Source organism: Scyliorhinus canicula, chromosome 15 (genome assembly GCF_902713615.1).
Source record: "Scyliorhinus canicula chromosome 15, sScyCan1.1, whole genome shotgun sequence".
Classification (NCBI taxonomy): domain Eukaryota; kingdom Metazoa; phylum Chordata; class Chondrichthyes; order Carcharhiniformes; family Scyliorhinidae; genus Scyliorhinus; species Scyliorhinus canicula.
Window position 1 is genome coordinate 47,501,824 of NC_052160.1, and position 18,542 is coordinate 47,520,365.

Sequence of the window (18,542 nt, forward strand, 5' to 3'; positions counted from 1 at the left end):
GTATAGAGGGATATGGGCCAAATGCGGGCAATTGGGGCTATTTGTTGGGGTCGAAGTGGCATGGACTGGACTGGTTGGGCCGAAGGGCCTGTTTTCATGCTGTGGGCTTCTATGACTCTAAGCAAAATAGGCCGAATGACCTTTCTGGACTTGTATCATTCTATGATTCTGATTGCTGTCCAATGACCCTGACTGGAAAGTGTATTGGTTTGGATGCCAGTGAAAGACAAGATTGAACTTGACTGTGATGCTCACTAAAGTTGAACTGATCACCAACACATTGTTCAGCTGACTTCGAAGAACAGCCAATTCGGTGAGGATTCAAAAATATGCCAGCACAATTTAACAGCACAAGTCAGCACCTTTAGGGGAAGCGGAATTAGATTTGGAATGGGGAAATCATATATTTTAAAATGGAGAGCACATCTGTACAATAACAGCCTGCATTTATATTGTGCCTTTATCATAGAAAAACATCACAGTGTGCTTCATTGATATGTAATCATAAAAACAAGGGATTCAAATAAAGGCGTTACCAGGAGGAGTGACCAAATGCGGTGCAGTCCAGTTATTAAATGGTTTCAAGAGGGAGGTAGTTATATTTCTGATTTTTTTTAAAACAAGTTAAAGGGATTTGGGGAACAGGTAGAGAGGTGATTCGAGACCAGGAAGCAATCAGCCATGATCTGATTGAAAGGCAGAGCAGGCTCGAAGGGCTGAATTACCTACTTGAGCTCCGAATTCATATGTTCTTAACTACTTGATTAATAAGGTGGGATTTGAAGAGTGACAAAGAGATTGAGCAGCAAAGAAGATTAGGGTGAAAAACCCCAGATTGTGAAGTCTCATGGGCGGCCGGGGCAGCAATCGGGCGATTCTGATCCGTGGGCGCGTGCCATCTGAGGTGTGCCTACATTGTCGGTCCGCGGTCCAAATCTGCCATGGCGCTCCAGCCCCCTCAGGGGAATCGCTCTTGACTTTTTTTTACTCCGGCGTGGGGACATAGCCCCATTTTTGGAGAATCCAGCCCCTGGTGAGAGACCCCTCTACACCACACGTTTAATCAGGAAAGGAATCAAGGGTTATGGGGATAAGGTGAGAAAGGGGAGCTGAGGATTATATCAGATCACATGATCTCATTGAATAGTGGAGCAGACTTAATGGGCCAAGCGCCCTACTTCTGCTCCTATGTCTAATGGTCTTATCATCCTCCTCAGGAAGCCTACCATATTATCAGCCAATTAAAGTATGCAGTTGAGAAGTCAACAGCGAGCCTTTCATGGGATCAGATCCATAAGAACAGGAAGCCCTGCCAATCCAAGACCTACTGCTCTTTCCTCGGCAACTGCTGCGGGGAATACACTCACCAGAGGCCCAGGATCACAGAGCAGACTAGGCCAAAAGTAAGAGATACCAGGAGGGGTTTTACAGGATGGAGGTCACAGGAGAGGGGGTGTGGGAGGGTTTGCAACAAGGGCTATGGGATGGCTACCGGTGGGCCTCTCGCTTCTCTAATGTCATCAGGTCCATGATAAGACACTGTGAGTACCTTTGTCCAAGAGAGCCCTGGGAAACCACAAGAAACACAGTTAGAATTGTATGTTGTTCTCCCTGTTTGGTGACCAGCCTGCCTGCCACTGGGTCAATGACAGCAGCAGCTAAAAGAGGCCTTAATTGAGCTTTAATTGCGTATTTAAGGGCTTCAATCAGCAGCAAGGCTGGAATTTAATTAGGGTGGAAGCAGAAAGTGGGCCATGTCCCCACCTGCCACCATCCAGACTGATTAAATGCCCACCCCGCCTCCAAACCCACCACAGAGGAGAGCACAATATACCATCAATGATTTTTACTTTCCATATGTTTAACCTATTTCTGTTACTGTATTGTAATATGTAGTAATTTGGCTGATGTGTTAAAAAGGGCTTTGCGTATGTATAATCATGAAATCAAGGTGGTCCTAATGCAAACTATTTTTAAGCAACACTTTCAGAAGCAGAACTTTGGTTGTGATTCTTGAGCAAAGGGAGCTTGTTCTAAAGGACAAAAATTATCAGCATTCCTGAACTAATGACCGTCCTGGTGTTTCAGTAGGAATATAGGATTATGTTAGACTTAGGAGCAGACAAATTGGCATTTGACACTTGGGGCCTGTTGCTCCATTTGATAAGATCTTGGCTGATCTGACTGTGGTTTCAACTCCATGTTCCTGTCTTGTCCCCCCATAACCCTGACTCTTGCCCATCAGAAATTTCACTCCATCGCTCTGGTGCAGTGAATTCTACATACTCATGTCCCTCTGAGAGAAAAAGATTCTCCTCATCTCAGTCTTAAGACCTCTTATTCTTAAAATGTATCCCCTAATTCTAGTACCACCCCCTCCCCAAGTGGAATCATTCTCCCTATAACTACCCTGTCAAGTTTTATTACTGTAACATTAATGTTTGTTTCAATGTCAATAGTGCGTGACTTATTGAGACTTGACAGATGAGCTTTCCCTCAACTTTTCAGCAATCTGAAGATTAGTTATTTTTAAAATAAACATGTGAGATGTTAAGCAACATCATTTGTGAATCCAACATTGAGGCTCGGAACTTATTGATGATTACTAGAAATCAAAGATGACGAGAGTAAAACCAGTGTCAGGGGAGACTGTGGTTATGGTTGAGGCTGTTTAAGCACTTAAAATCTAGTCTGAAGGAAGGTTTGAACTAGTGGTGTAAATCTCTTAAGAGGATTACTCATTGATTACAGACAAATAAATGGAGCTTGTTAGGATGACAGTTGAAACAAAAATGTACTGATCAGTTAAGTTAACACAAATGTTTTAAAACAAAGTATTAAATTAGTTTCTTGCTGGGGGAGTTATAGAATTTGCTTTCTCTTGAGGTGGTTTTGTCTTATTGAGTCCTGGGGCTGTGTTGAAAATGACTTCTGGATGATGCTTGTTTATCAGTGAGAATGTTTTCGTTAAAGGAAAAGACTTGCATTTCTGTTACACCATTCATAGCCTCAGGAAGGCTCAAAACACCTTACAGTCAATTAATTTGTAGTGTAGTCACTTGTTGGAGTATGAGAAACGCAACAAAAGAAATAATCAAAGAAAGCCTTGCATTTATGTCAGGCCTTTCACAACCAGCAGGTGTCCCAAAGTGCATTATAGCTAATTGAGTATTTTTTAAATGTTCTCACATTGCAATAAAGTTGCACACAGCAAATTTCACAAACAATAATGTTATAATGATCAGTTGATCTAATTTAGCGATCTTGGTTGAGAGCTAAATATTGATCAGGACAACAGAGTATTTTGGCGTGGGACCACAACTATCCGAGGCACAAATTATACTTTAGGTAAAAGTATTTTTTAAGCAAAGCTATTCCATTATCTCGACTATGACTCTTTGCTTTATTTTTTATTATGCTTCCCTGTCCAATATAAAATGTGAGTGCCTTTGTTTCGACACTCTTGGCACCCCAGACTTTCCTGGTAAACTGAAGGGACAGCATCCTGCCTTCAGACAGTGTTAATAATCTTGAACTAGTGGATCTTTACCAGCTTAAGAAACCTCTGCCATCAAGCAGACTAGCAGCTGCAATGATCAGTGCTCTTGAGTGAGATTCCAGCTGCAGGCACACTTTGATGGGAGATAATAACAGGATTTAATTTTGTCCATATCAAATTTTCTGTAATAATGTGAGCGGATAGCTTCCAGTTGCAAAGGGAGGACTGGGGGTATGGGGAGCTATTACTTCAATTAATAATTGTGAAAGGATTGATACAGCACCTGTAAAAGAAAAGATTCAAAAGCTAGTGCTGGTGAGAAATGGAAAAAGCTGCACTGCTTCAGAAAATATATGCTCCATTCACTGCACCAGAGAGCGATGGAGTGAAATTTCTGATGGACAAGAGTCAGGGTTATGGGGGGACAAGACAGGAAAATGCAATGGAGCCTTTCTTTGATTATGCTCCATGACTAATGCTGAGGTACTCTAGATTACTTTGGTGATATATTGGGGCCATGCATTTTATCTGACTTGAGAATACTTGGTGTTGTCAGTAGTTGTGATATGGAGAAATGTTCCATTATCCAACATAGTCCGCCCCGTACCTTGATAAGCTCCTTGAGTATATAAAAGATCCTTAAAATTGTAATTAAATTTCTCACCGTTAATCTTAGGCGACAAGATATATTCAGGCATGCGTGCCGGAATATGTCATGTGAAAGGTTATTGCGTGTAATTTAAATTCTGCAGAATTACAATAATGCTGTCATTCCCATAGCATGAATGTGGACAACAGCCTGCTTTTGGAGCTGTCGCCCATGCAGTGTAATAGAAATGTGATTCAGCTACAGTCATTGTCTGAGCCTCTTTCATGTCAGCCTGGATGACAGTGCAACTTGTACGGCAAAGGCTCAGATCTACAGTATAAAAGATATCTCAGGGTGTCAGCAATCAGTAGAAATGTTTTTACAATTTCAATGCTGAATTTGCTTTTCAGAATATTCAGGTATTTCCAGTTCCCTAAGATTGATTCAAAGTTTTCTAATTTTTCTTTATTTTCTCAACTCCAGAATTTTCATATTACTTTCGCCTTCCTTCCTCATCTGCTTCTAGGCTGTTTACATACATCCATCACCAACAATTGATGTAAATGCAGATGTCACTGTTTGCTGGAAGTTTCCAGTAACACAAGTGTCTGAGCTTGAGTGTTTGTGTGTGACAAACAGGTATGTCACAGAGCCACAGAGATCAATACCAACAACTTGCATTTATATTGTGCCTTAATAAAATATCCCAGAATGAAACAAAATTTGAGACAAACCGCAAAAGGAGATATTAAGACAGGTAACCAAATCACTTCATCAAAGAGGTATGTTTTTTAAAATAAATTTTGAGTACTCAATTTTCCAATTAAGGGGCAATTTAGTGTGGCCAATCCACCTACCGTGCACATCTTTGCGTTGTGGGGGTGAGACCCACGCAAACACTGGGAGAATGTTCAAACTCCACACAAACAGTGACCCGGGGCCAGGATCGAACCCAGGTCCTCTGTGCCATGAGGCAGCAGTGCTAACCACTGCAGCACCGAGCCGCCCAAAGAGGTATGTTTTAAGGAACTTCTTAAAAGAGGAAAGAAAGGTAAAGATGTGGAGCAATTTAGGGTGGGGGATTCCAGAATTTGGAGTCTAGACAACTGAAGGCACAGTTGCCAGTGGTGAACCAAAGAAAATTGGGCGTGTACAAGAGACTAAACTGAGAGGACCACTGGGATCTCAGAGAGCAGAAGGAATTTACACAAACAGGGAAAGGTGTGAGGCCTTGAAGGGATTTAAAAACAAGAATTAGAATTTTAATTTGAGTTGTTGCTGGACTGGGAACGGGTGAGGATATGAAGAACAGAGTTTGAATGAACGTATGTTTACAGAAGGTGGATGATGTCCAGGATATCATTGAAGTAGCCCAGACTGGAGGTGACAATATACTGTGTGCAGTTTTGGTCTCCTTACCTGAAGAAGGATGTGCTAGCTATAGACAGAGTGCAGCGAAGGTTTACCAGGTTGTATTCACTGTCTCTCACTTGCCCTTCCCCCACCTGTGGGATACAGCATAATTGAAATTGAAAAAAAACGCACATCGAGCGGGGCATTGTGATGTGATCCTACACTGACCGTCTCATTGGAGTTCAGAAGAATGAGGGGGGATCTCATAGAAACCTATAAAATTCTAACAGGACTGGACAGGGTAGATGCAGGAAGGATGTTCCCAATTGTGGGTGTGTCCAGAACCAGAGGTAACAGTTTGAGGATACCGGGTAGACCATTTAGGACAGAGATGAGGAGAAATTTCTTCACCCAGAGAGTGGTGAGTCTGTGGAATTTGTTACCACAGAAAGTAGCTGAGTCCAAAACATTGTATGGTTTCAAGAAGCAGTTAAATATAGCACTTACGGGGAAGGGGATCATAGGATATGGGGGAAAGCGGGATTAGGCTATTGAGTTAGATGATCAGCCGTGATCGTAATGAATGACAGAGCGGGCTTGAAGGGCCGAATGGCCTCCTCCTTCTCCTATTTTTTCTCTGTTTCCTACATCATCAATATGGAGTTTTCCGTCAAGTTTAATTTGATATTTTCATTAACACGTATATAATTTGCTGATGCCATCAGATCCTCGTCTTGTGACCGGGAATTATCCACAGATGAGGCATCAGCAATAAAAACAGCCTTACCAAATTACCAAACACAAGAATTAATTTGACACAATCCAGGAAACAAGAAATATGAGGGCAAAATAGGATCGACTTTTTGGGAGCTCAGGACTGCTATAACAGACATTGCCCCAAGTGACTTTCTGTTGAGAGAGGATCCTGAACACCAGGGGTGGGATTCTCCGACCCCGCAGACCTGCCAGTCGCGCAGGGTTGACACGGCGCCAGTCGGGGGTCGTTGGAACAGGCCCCCACAGCGATTCTCCGCGGTCGACCGGCCAAACTCCCGGCAGCGTGGTTTACATCTAGTACCAGCCAGCGGGAGCTCGGACCTGCAGCCGCAGTGGCGGTCCGAGCGGGGGAAGGGTATCTAACTCTGGGGGGGGGGCCTCAGCGGTGGCCACGCCCGCAATGGGGGATCACCGATCGGCGGGCCATTGCGATCTGTTGGGGACCTACCTTCCTCCGCGCAGGCCCGCTGTGTGACTCCGCCATGTCGGCAGCGTCCGTGCCAAAGTGGGCCGCCGCGCACATTCGCGGACCGGCTTGCGGTCGCCATGCGCATGCATGGCTGGACAGCAGGACCCCGCCGGCAGCCAGAGCAGTGGGACGCATGCCGGGGCTCTACTAGCCCCCTGGAAAATGGAGAAACACCCCGGACTTTCAAGGAAAATGTCCGGAGTGATTCTCACCCGTTTTCCGGCGGGCGTGGGGACTTAGTCCCCAAAAGGGAGAATCCCGCCCCAGATCTCTCCATAGTAGAAGAAATAAATTAATCATTCAAATATATCCGACAGGATAGAACCGTATGTAGATTGGGCAGATCTTTACATTCAAATCACTCTTCATATTTATTCTCCCTCTTTATGATGAAACTACAATAAAATAAACTCTATGCTCTTCTTGGGAAGACAGTATCTGGACCACTGACCTTTAAATTGGCTTTTCACATATACAGTATTGATCATTAACCCAGGGAAGATGCTGAAAATATATCTAAGAAAAGCACAAAAGACAGTTTGCATAAATTGCAACATTTGTTTTGACTTAACATTCTCTCTTTGTTGTGCCTCGCGCTCCCTCCTGCCTAAAAGTATGGACAAGGAAAGTGTCCATCTTACATTCACTGCCAGAGTCCAGTTTTGCATCACCTTCCACTTGTGTTTTTATCCTCCTCTGTCTCTCACTTGCCCTTCCCCCACCTGAGGGATACAGCACAGTTGAACTTGAAAAAAAACACACATCAAGTGGGGAGTTGTAGTCTGAACCTACACTGACCATCTCTTTGTACAGCCCCCACCACTTTAATTGTCTATGTTTAAAACAAGCGGTTGCTGAAATCTGCTAGCAAATGAAAACTATTAGTCACTTACATTAACGTCAAAGTTGTCTGTTGTAGCATTTCATGGGCTTTGTTTATTATGGGCAAAAATGGCTGTGCTTACTCACTAGATTGCACTTTGCTGTCTTGATCTCTATTATTCTTATGATATCGTTATGAAGTACACAAGTTTTCATGTTGACGAACATCAGAAGGCCTCGACGTGTTGCCTCGGCCTGGATTAAAGGCCGATGAAAAATAATTAAAAGCTGGAACAGTGCTATTCGATCATCATTGTGGGGCTGGGGCAATGAAGTTTGGGATCTTTGGTCAGGTTTGCGGTCCGGCAGTTAAGGGGTTTGTTCAGGTATATCAAGCATCACATATTGCAGGCAAAATTCACCTTTGCAGGAATGCATCCTCTTTAAGCATTGCACACCGTTAAAACTGTGCCAATCAAGTATTACATCAGGGCAGATAAAATCTCCAGAGTTGCATAGACTATTTGCATTATTTGTTTACTAACTGGATACAGTATGAATAACAGCTCCTTCGATGAGGAATGGAGTATTTGATGATTAAACTCAATAAACTAAATGAAATGTAGGTCTTTTTTTGAGTTGATTGCTTTATGCATTCCCATGTAAGCATACCTTCCAAAAAATCTCAATCTTGAAACTCTGGACTTTTCTGTAGTATTACAGGTTAAGTGCGGTTAGCAAAGAATGCGTGGGACGTTTTTTCAGTCACTCAGTGGTATAGGTGGGTGGATGTGTCTGAACAGTCCACTGCTATTCAATCAGTGTTTGATGGAGTGGATGGTTGGTTTGATGTATACAGGGAGGTTGATTGCTTGGATTACAGTGGATCACATGCACATTAATCTTTCCAGACTGAAACCTTTTTGGAACTGGAGTTTTCATGTGCCTTGACTTATTGCTAGTTGCTGTGTCTGCAGGTTTAGCTTACTGACTGACTATTTGCCTCCAAAGAACCAACAGTTAGCTGGTTGTGGTGACAATGCCCAACCAGTGAATTGCAAAAGGGAGCAATCCTTTGCATGTATCAAACTGAGCTTGCAATTAGCCTATTTTGAGGCATTATTTTCCAACTAAATTTTCTCTAAAATAGGATTCCCAAACTGTGGTCCACGGTCACCAAGGAGACTGTGCAGGGTCTCCAGGGGGTCCTCAAAGTTGGCAGCTGCCACATAACCAATAAATGTTGGTTGGAACATGCAAATTTTAAAAAGAATTAAAAGAATTAAGAAATCTATCAGCTTATCAGCATCTAGTGCTCCAAGAAGCCTTGCATTGATTGGCCCATTGGATTTATTCCACCTTGCAGTTACTGGGCAGAATAGCAAACAGCGATGCTGGGGTGAAGCAGGAGCCAGCAGGAGAGTAATCAGCCGGAAGATAGGCAGCGGCGACAAGGAAAGACTGCACATGGCCTACAGGTGGCGGTGCGGCCTCGGGAAAGGAGCGGTGTGGTTTGGGCCTCAGGAATGGAGCGCTGCGGTTCAACAGAAAACAGGAAATGATAGACCAGTGAGCCTAAAGTCAGTAGGAGGGAAAATTCTCAAATCTATTATCAATTACTTTATAGTGGAGCATTTAGAAAACAGTGACAGGATCAGACAGAGTCAGCATGGATTTGTGAAGGGGAAATCATGCTTGACAAATCTATTGGAATTCTTTGACGATGTAACTAACAGAGTTGACAAGGGGGAGCCATCGATGTGTTATATTTGGACATTCAGAAAGCGTTTAACAGATTATCTTGCAAGATTAAAGCACATGGGATTGGGGGAAGTGTACTGAGATGGATAGAAAACTGGTTGGCAGAAAGGAAACAAAGAATAGGAATTAACTGGTCCTTTTCAAATTGGCAGGCAGTAACTAGTGGGTGCCACAGGGATCAGTGTTGGGACCAGACTATTCACAATATCTATTAATGATTTGGACATGGGGACAAAATATAACATTTAACTGTGACGAGGATGCAGAGATCCTTCATCATGATCTGAACAGGTTGGGTGAGTGGGCACATCGATGGCAGATGTAGTATAATTTGGATAAATGTGAGGTTATTCATTTTGGAAGCAAAAACAAGAAGGAAAATTACTACCTGAATGGCTGTAAATTGGGACCTGGGTGTCCTTGTGTACCAGTCGCTGAAGGTAAGCATGCAGGTGCAGTAGGCGGTAAAGAAAGTAAATGGTATGTTGGCTTTCATGCGAGAGATTTCGAGTGCAGGAGCAGGGATGTGTTGTTACAATTATACAGAGCCTTTGTGAGGCCACACCTAGAATATTGTGTGCAGTTTTGGTCTCCCTATGTGAGGAAGGATGGTCTTGCTCTCGAGGAAGTGCAGCAAAGGTTTACCATGCTGATTCCGGGAATGGCGGGACTGAGGTATGAGGACAGATCAACTAGGTTAGGATTGTTTTCACTGAGGGCAGCACGGCAGGCAGCAAATCCATGCTGACTCTGTCTGATCCTGTCACTGTTTTCTAAATGCTCCACTATAAAGTAATTGATAATAGATTTGAGAATTTTCCCTCCTACTGACTTTAGGCTCACTGGTCTATCATTTCCTGTTTTCTGTTGAACCGCAGCGCTCCATTCCTGAGGCCCAAACCACACCGCTCCTTTCCCGAGGCCGCACCGCCACCTGTAGGCCATGTGCAGTCTTTCCTTGTCGCCGCTGCCTATCTTCTGGCTGATTACTCTCCTGCTGGCTCCTGCTTCACCCCAGCATCGCTGTTTGCTATTCTGCCCAGTAACTGCAAGGTGGAATAAATCCAATGGGCCAATCAATGCAAGGCTTCTTGGAGCACTAGATGCTGATAAGCTGATAGATTTCTTAATTCTTTTAATTCTTTTTAAAATTTGCATGTTCCAACCAACATTTATCGGTTTTGTGGCAGCTGCCAACTTTGAGATAGCACTGCAGTCTCACGACGCCGAGGTCCCAGGTTCGATCCCGGCTCTGGATCACTGTCCGTGTGGTGTTTGCACATTCTCCCCATGTTTGCGTAGGTTTCGCCCCCACAACCCAATAGATGCGCAAGGTAGGTGGATTGAACACACTAAATTGGACCTTAATTGGAAAAAAAGAATTGGGTACTCTAAATTTATATTTTTAAAAAAGGATTGTTTTCGCTGGAGATCAGACAAATGAGGGAGAATCTCATAGAGACTTATAAAATTTTAACATGATTAGACAAAGTGGGTGCAGGGAGGAGGTTCCCAATGGTGGGTGTGTTCAGAACCAGTGGTCAGTCTGAGGATTTGGGGTAGACCATTTAGGACAGAGATGAGGAGACATTTCTTTACCTAAAGAGTGGTGAGCCTGTGGAATTCATTCCCAAAAGAAGTAGTTGAGGCTAAGATATTGAATACATTCAAGAGACACTTGAGGTGAGTACGATCAAGGATTATGGGAAGTAAGCAGGATTAAGCTATTGAATTGGACGATCAGCCATCATCATGAAGAATGGCAGAGCAGGCTCGAAGGGCCAAATGACCACCTCCTGCTCCTATCTTATATGTTTCTATGAGTCTTGGGAATGGAGTGGTGCGGTCCGGACCTTGGGAAAATGGCAGGGAGGGGCTCCGGCCTTGGGAAAGGAGCGGTGGGATTCTGGAGACGAGTGAGGGGTATGATTATAGCCTTGGGAAAGGAGTGGGGTGGAAGTTTCCAGCCTCGGGAAAGGAATGGGGACGGTGGGACTTAGGAAAGGAGTGGGGATGTTCTTGCCTAGCATTACAACAGTTATCTCAGTTCAAAAGTATTTAATTGGTTATTGAGCATTTTGGGACATTAAGGGGATGTGGAAATGCTGCATAAATGTAAATTTTCTTTTTCTCTTTCTCGTCTCTTTCATACGTGCATACTGTTGTGTTCAGTTTTTGATGTTTAGCAAGGAATCTACCAAACGACTTGTGACTTGTCCAAACCAGGATCTTTATTAAATCATACGTGGTAAGATAATGATCTGTTTCAGATCAAGTTATCATGGAGTTTCTTTGTACTCCTCTGGAACTACCCCTAGGCACGTCTGCCCTCTTGTACGTCTTATAACCAACCATCTGCCAATCACTGGATGTGCCCCCACATCTATCAGAGTGCCTTGTCACTTGACCACTGTCTCGAGACCACATGGTGGATCTGTACTGCAACCTGCAGGTTGGAGGTCGCACCATATTGCTTACAGGCATATCACTACACATACTAATATTTTACAACAGATCTACATTTTTAAAAAGTAGCTCTTTGTTACCTGCAAAGTGCTTTGGGACATCCTGAGATTGTGAACGAGGCTATATAAATGCAGGTCTGTTTTTGCTGCTGGCACTTTTAACTACTAGGCCATCAAGGAGTTCATATATAATTATCATTGTTTTTCTCCAATTCTGTGCCTTCAAACTGAAAGGAAAAATAACAGATTATAGTTACAATTATGTCACAAATTTGTTGCAAAGCCAACAGCTAAATAATGCCCTCTTTTAATATAATTGCCTTTTAGTCTCTACGGTTTTAACGTAGAAGGTACTTGAAGATTTACCACATCTTTGAGTGAAGAGCCTTTCAATATCTCCAGAAGATTGTGTCCATCTTTTAAAACTCCCTGCAGCAGGGATTAAAGCTGAGCTGATGAGTTGATACAGTCCTGTTGGTCGTATATTTTAATAACTTGTCATAGAGCTGCCTCAGATTTCTGGGTCTCTTGGCTTTTTGGCTCCCTAAATATTAGCATGAATATAAATAAATGTTATCAGTGCCAGCATGCAGTCCAATCGCTAACCACCAGTGACAGAGGCATTCTTGCTTCAGTTCTTTCCTGACCTGCCAATTAAAAAATATATTTACAGTGTCAGTGAGTTGCAAAGATAGGCATTTATACCAGCACTTTGACAGATTATTAAATTATACTCTCTTCAAGGTATTAACTGAGGCAGCCCTGGGGATGAGAGTGGAGCTGAATACATTAGCCCAATATCCAGCACCTTGAAAGATACACAGACTTAGTCAGCATTGAATAAGAAATACTTATATCACAGGCTGCATTGTCCAGCGCACAAACCAAGTCTGGTCAAGGCTTTCTATTACTCATCCTTGCACTGGCATCAACAGCAATGTTAGATATTTCAGCTTCAGCAATTGTATCCTCTTTGCCCAAAGGGTTCAGAGTACGTTGTACTAAACTGTAAATATTGCTTAGCAACCACAGTGCCACCAATCAACATGGCAACACCTCATAACTAATCACTGTCTCTCAGTTTAAGTTGGGAGCATGTCATCTGTATTGTGATGACATCATTTATGTTTTTAGGCTGCTGCCACATATTTATTTTATGCTTGAGCATTAGACACCAATCCTCTGAGCATCCTTCCCTCCCTACTCTAACTTTATACATGCAGCATCTGTCTTGTAGTGTTGCCTAGGGGTTGAAGAGAAACCCAGTTGCTGTAATAGCTCACTGAATTGATTCTTCTGTTCTCATCATTGGATAGGAAAGGAATAAATAGTCTTATCAGAATTTATGACTGAACCTTTAAATTATGTATTGGGTTTATGAAATGTAAAGATCAAACAGTTGTGCAGTAAATTTCATTTGGGTTGCAGAATTTTTAACTTGTACCTGCTGAAATACAAAACGAAAGACACAATGTTTTGCAAATTCTTCGTAATAAGTACAAGTAATGTAAAACGCAACATAAAACTTAGACATATGGGCGCGATTTAATTAAATGGGAACAAAGCCCCATAGCAAGTGCGTTTAGCTGCATGTTTCCTGGTGCTTCCAGCGCCGAGAAACACAGTATAAAATGGCACTCGTGTTAGATAGACGGCCCCGGCTGGGAACGCGCAGCTGAGGCCTCACACAGCCCACTTTTGTGCATTGAGGAGCTCCGCTCGCCGGAATTCCTCAGTTAACGAGAGATCGGCATTTTTAAATGTTGTCCCGATCTCTGGAGCTCCCCAAAGCGATCCCCGCACCTTTCAAGCCTCAACACAATATGGGAAAGTCCCCAGCCCCCTCCGCACCCTTCTCCCAGCACCCACGCAGGGCACCCGCGGCTTGATCACCACCATGCAGAAAATGCCAGCTTGGCAGTACCAATCTGAACCCTGGCAATGTCCCTGCCAGGTTGACAGTGCCATGCTGGAAGTGCCAGGGTACCCAGGTGGCACTAGCAGTGTCAGGGTACTACACTGGCCAAAGAAAATGCACCTGGGGGTCTCCGATTCCCTAGGAGACCCCCACGATTGCCGTTCCATCTGGTCCCTGCTTGTGGAGACCAGTACTGAACGGCGCTCAACCGAGATCTCCGAGGCAAAGGGGATAGATCCCATTGCCGGGGGTACCTCAGGGATCTGCACATTAAAGTGAGACTAGCTGTCTCACTTTAACATGCAGATTTGCTAAACGGTTATCCTGCCCACAATGGGTGGGATTTACTTTGCAATGTCTCGGGAGATCATGTTGGATCTTGCAAGGTATTGCAAGCTGAGTAGGTCCTGGGAACAGGGTATCCCGGCTTCTATCTCCATGCTGCGCCCCGGCGAGCTGCTTTTCAGGCACAGCATGGCCATAAAACCACGCCCATTGTTTCAGCTAACTACTGAGGAGTCTCAAATTGTTTTCTTTGAATTTAATAATCCCTGAAAAACTCATAAACTGCAGAAGTTTCACACTTCGTGGCCTTGGGGTTACTAAGCTTTCCAGCAAGTGAATTTGAAAACATTCCCCAGAAATACATCTACAACCAACCAAGAGGGCAAGCTGCCACCTAACTAGTCCATTGGATTGACATTTATCTGATCGTGAAAAACAAAGTCGGATCAGCACGAATGACTTGTGTAGTGAAGTAAAAACATGCCTAGACCCAGTAGTGTTACTGCAGCTAGGTTCCCCTTATGACTTCCTCACTCTTCTCTTTCTCTGTAACTTCCTGTAACCCTTTGAAGCTCTGCATTTCTCCAATTTTAGCCTTCTGTGCACCCCCAATTTCTGTTGCCTCTCTCTTGAGCCATATCAAGCTCCAATATCTGGAATTCTCTCCCTAAACCTCTCCATCTCTCTCCCCACATTTTTAAGATAGTCCTTAAAATGTACTTTTTTTGAACAAGTTTTTTATTACCTGTCTTCATATCTTCTCATGTGGCTCGTTCTTGTCTAGCATTCCCCTGAAGCACCTTGGATTGCTTTATTTTATATAAATGCAAATTGTCATATGCCCCCAGATCATCCCTGGGACTAGAGAATGTGGTTTCAGCCTCACCGAGCAACTCTGAGCAGATATTAATAATTTTAAAGAAATCACAGATAAACATTCATGCGTATAGAATTACAAGATAATTTTGTATTGAGTCACAGTCAACACATTGGGGTGGGGGAAGGAGGTTGGTAGAGGTGGAGTGGAGGGAAAAGGTGTTTATTCATAAGGTGGGGCAGACTGGATAGACCAACTGGCCTTTTTCTGTCTGTCAGTTTTATATGTTAAATTCACAGTATTTACTTCTGTTTGTATCAATAGCATAAACAGAAAGTGTGGCAGTGACTCATTCTATGCAGTATTTATGCTGTGAGTGTATTAATATAACAAACTCGTTCAGTATTCAGTTAGATTCATCTCTAAGATGATCATGGCAGCCAACCAATCCCCAACATTTATCCCTTATTCAGTGCACCCATCCACATGGGTAGTTTAAACCTAGTCTGGTTGATTCCAGACGTTTTCCTCGCATTATTATATGCCTGGAGTACTTATCATGATTTAACCTGTTTAATTTTAATGCTGTATTTCACACTTGGATAAAATAGTCATAATGAATTTTGCATGATATGTCTGGTTGCAGGTTATATAATTGTCAAATGGTAATTGTTGAAGGGGAGTGAAGGGATATGTTTATTTATATATGATATTGCGAAGCAGCAAATTGCCTGCGCACCTGCTCATCCACAAGCTTTAAAGTGAGAGGGAGGGTGTTCTTTGAAGACAACGATGTTGCCTTTGTTGTGTGGACACTGAAGTTATTGATTGTCTGAGGCACTAATTGGTGACTTAGTGTGGAAGTCACAGCGATTGGTGGGAAGCTGAAAATCTGTACGGGATGAACTGAAAATGAAAAATAATAGCGGAGAATTGTGATTACTATTTATTTTGTTCAGCTATGGGACATAGGCATCGCACTGAAAAAAACAATGAAACATTTATTGCCAATACCAATTGCCCTTGAAAAGGTTGTGATGTGCCACTGCCTTGAACCACTACAGCACTCATAGTGTAGGCACACCAACAGTGCAGTTAGATGGAGTTCCAAGATTTTGACCCAGCAATAATGAAGGATTGCCCATTTAGTTCCAAGTCAGGACAATGTGTGGCGTATAGGAGAACTTGCAGGTGACTATTCCCCTGTGCCTGCCATCTTTGTCCTCCTGGGTGGTCGAGAGGATGTGTTTGGAAGGTTTAGTCAAAGGAGACTTGGCAAGTTGCTGAAGTGTTTCTTGTAGACGGTAGACATTGCTGCCACTGTATGTCAGTGGTGGAGGTAGTGAATGTTTAAGGTGGTGAGAAGCGTGCCAATCAAGCAGGCTGCGTCCTGTCTGACCCTGAGCTTTTTGAGTGTTGTGGGAGCTGCATTCATCCAGGCCAGTAGACACTCTTCCATCACATACCTGACTTATCCTTTGCAGATAGTGCACAATTAGTTGGCCAGACTGCTGGTTTATGATACAGAACAAGGCCAGCAGCACAGGTTCAAATCCCGTACCGGCAGGGGTTAATCATGAATGCCCTGTCTTCTCAACCTTGCCCCTTGCCTGAGGTGTGGTGATCCTCAGGTTAAACCATTACCAGTCAGCTAGCCCCCTCAAAAGGGAAAGCAACCAATGATCGTCTGGGACTATGGCAACTTTACCTTGCCTTGCAAGGAATCAGGGCATGTCTTATTTTCCCCAGAATTCCCAGCGTCTAACCTGCTCTTGTAATCACAGTATTTATGTGGCTCGTCCGGTTGGTTTTGTTACTCTGAAGATGCTGATGGGATGCTGATGGTGGGGGATACAGCCGTGTTAATGCTGTTGAATGTCATGGGGAGATGGCTAGATTCTCCCTTGTTGGGCACTGTCATTGCCTGGTGCTTGTCCAGCGCAAATGTTACTTACTACTTAGCATTCCAACACTGAACGTTGTCCAGGTTTTGCCGCATATGTGCGCAAGGATTTCCTCATTATCTGAGGCACTGAACACGCGAAACGTCAAAGATGATCACTGCTGGCCTTATTAATAATGTAGCATTTGCCCGAGATTGGAGTTCAGCACTTTGTCCATGTTTAGACCATGACTGTAATGACGTCTGGAGCCCCAGATGGTACTTAAAATGAGCATTGGTGAGCAAGATTATTACTGAATGCCATATGATAGCACTTACGATGACATGTTTCATTGTTTTACTGATGGTTGAGATTAGACGGAGGGAAGGTAATTGACCAGCTGGTATTTATCCTTTTTGTGCACAGGACTTACCTGGGAAGTTTTCCACAACATTGACCACAACTGGTCTGAAACAGTTTGGCTAGGGCATAAGTCTTCAGAATTAAAGCTGGGATGTTACTGATTCCATTGTATTTTCTGTGTCAAGTACACTCAGTTGTTTCTTCATAAAATGGGAAGCAAATCAAACATCTTAATGCTGGGGACCTTAATGTGGAGTTGAGATGGATCATTCACTTAGTACTTCTATCTGGATTGTTGCAAATGGTTCAGCCTTGTCTTTAGTGGCTGGACTCCCCAATCATTGGGATGGGTGGTGTTTGTTGAGCCTCCTCCTCCTGTTTAATTGTCCACCATGATTCATGACTGGATGTGCCAGGACTTGCAGAGCCTTAATCTGATTCATTGTGGGATTGCTTAGCTCAGCCTGTTGCATGCTGATTCTACTGTTTAGCACAAATGTAGTCCTGTGTAGCAGTTCACCAGGTTGGCACCTCATTTTAAGTATACCTGGTGCGACATGCTGTTTTACACTCCTCATTGAATCAGGGTTCGTACACTGGCTTGATAATGGTAGAGTGAGGGATACGTCGAGCCATGAGATTACAGATTGTGGTGGAATACAATTCTGCCGCTTTGGGACCAGAGTTTCTTTTCAATACACAGGTTAGAACTCCTAGATCTGTTCTGAATCTATCCCAATTAGCATGGCGGTAGTGCCACGACAATAGGAAGGAGTGTGTTATGTTCAGTATAAACACAAACTTTGTCGCTACAGGGACTGTGTGGTCATTCCTTCTACTATTGTCATGGATAGATGCATATGTGACAGGTAGATTGGCAAAGATGAGGGGATTATTTTCACGATATTGGTTCTCTCACCATTTGCCATAAATCCAATCTGGCAAATATGTTTTCAGGCCTCGCCCAACCTGGGTAGTCATTGTGCTGCTGAGGCACTCTTGGTGATGAACATTAGATCCCCCACCCAGATAACATTCTCTGCCCTTGCTATACTCAACGCTTCTTCCAAGTGGTCATCAGAAATTGGCCATGATAAATTGTCCTTAGTGTCCAAAATTGCCCTTAGTGTTGGGTGGGGTTATTGGGTTATGGGGATAGGGTGGAGGTGTTGACCTTGGGTAGGGTGCTCTTTCCAAGAGCAGTTGCAGACTCGATGGGCCGAATGGCCTCCTGCACTGTAAAAAAAATTCTATGGTAAAAACACTGAATCATCAACCAAAGGATGGCATACTTAATAATCAGCAGAATGTTTCCTTACCCATGTTTGATCTGATGCCATGAGATTTCATAGAGCCAGAGTCAATGTTAAGGACTCCTCAGGCCACACCCACCTGATTGTACATCACTCTGCCGCATAATAATAATAATCTTTATTGTCACAAGTAGGCTTACATTAACACTGCAATTAAATTACTGTCAAAAGCCCCTAGTCGCCACATTCCGGCGCCTGTTCGGGTGCACAGAGGGAGAATTCAGAATG

The 18,542-nt window shown here is 43.5% G+C and overlaps 1 protein-coding gene and 1 long non-coding RNA gene across 4 annotated transcripts in view; one reads left to right on the forward strand and one right to left on the reverse strand.

The window, feature by feature from the left end:
• mad1l1 (mitotic arrest deficient 1 like 1) overlaps positions 1 to 18,542 on the forward strand; it is a 1,113,232-nt gene that overhangs the window by 1,050,751 nt on the left and 43,939 nt on the right. The gene's annotated exons all lie outside the window — the stretch shown is intronic.
• LOC119978099 lies at positions 5,519 to 11,957 on the reverse strand. The gene is made up of 3 exons (XR_005463378.1): positions 11,817 to 11,957; positions 7,139 to 7,203; positions 5,519 to 5,593 (listed from the first exon to the last, which is right to left on the reverse strand). It is a non-coding gene; the product is annotated as an uncharacterized LOC119978099 (long non-coding RNA).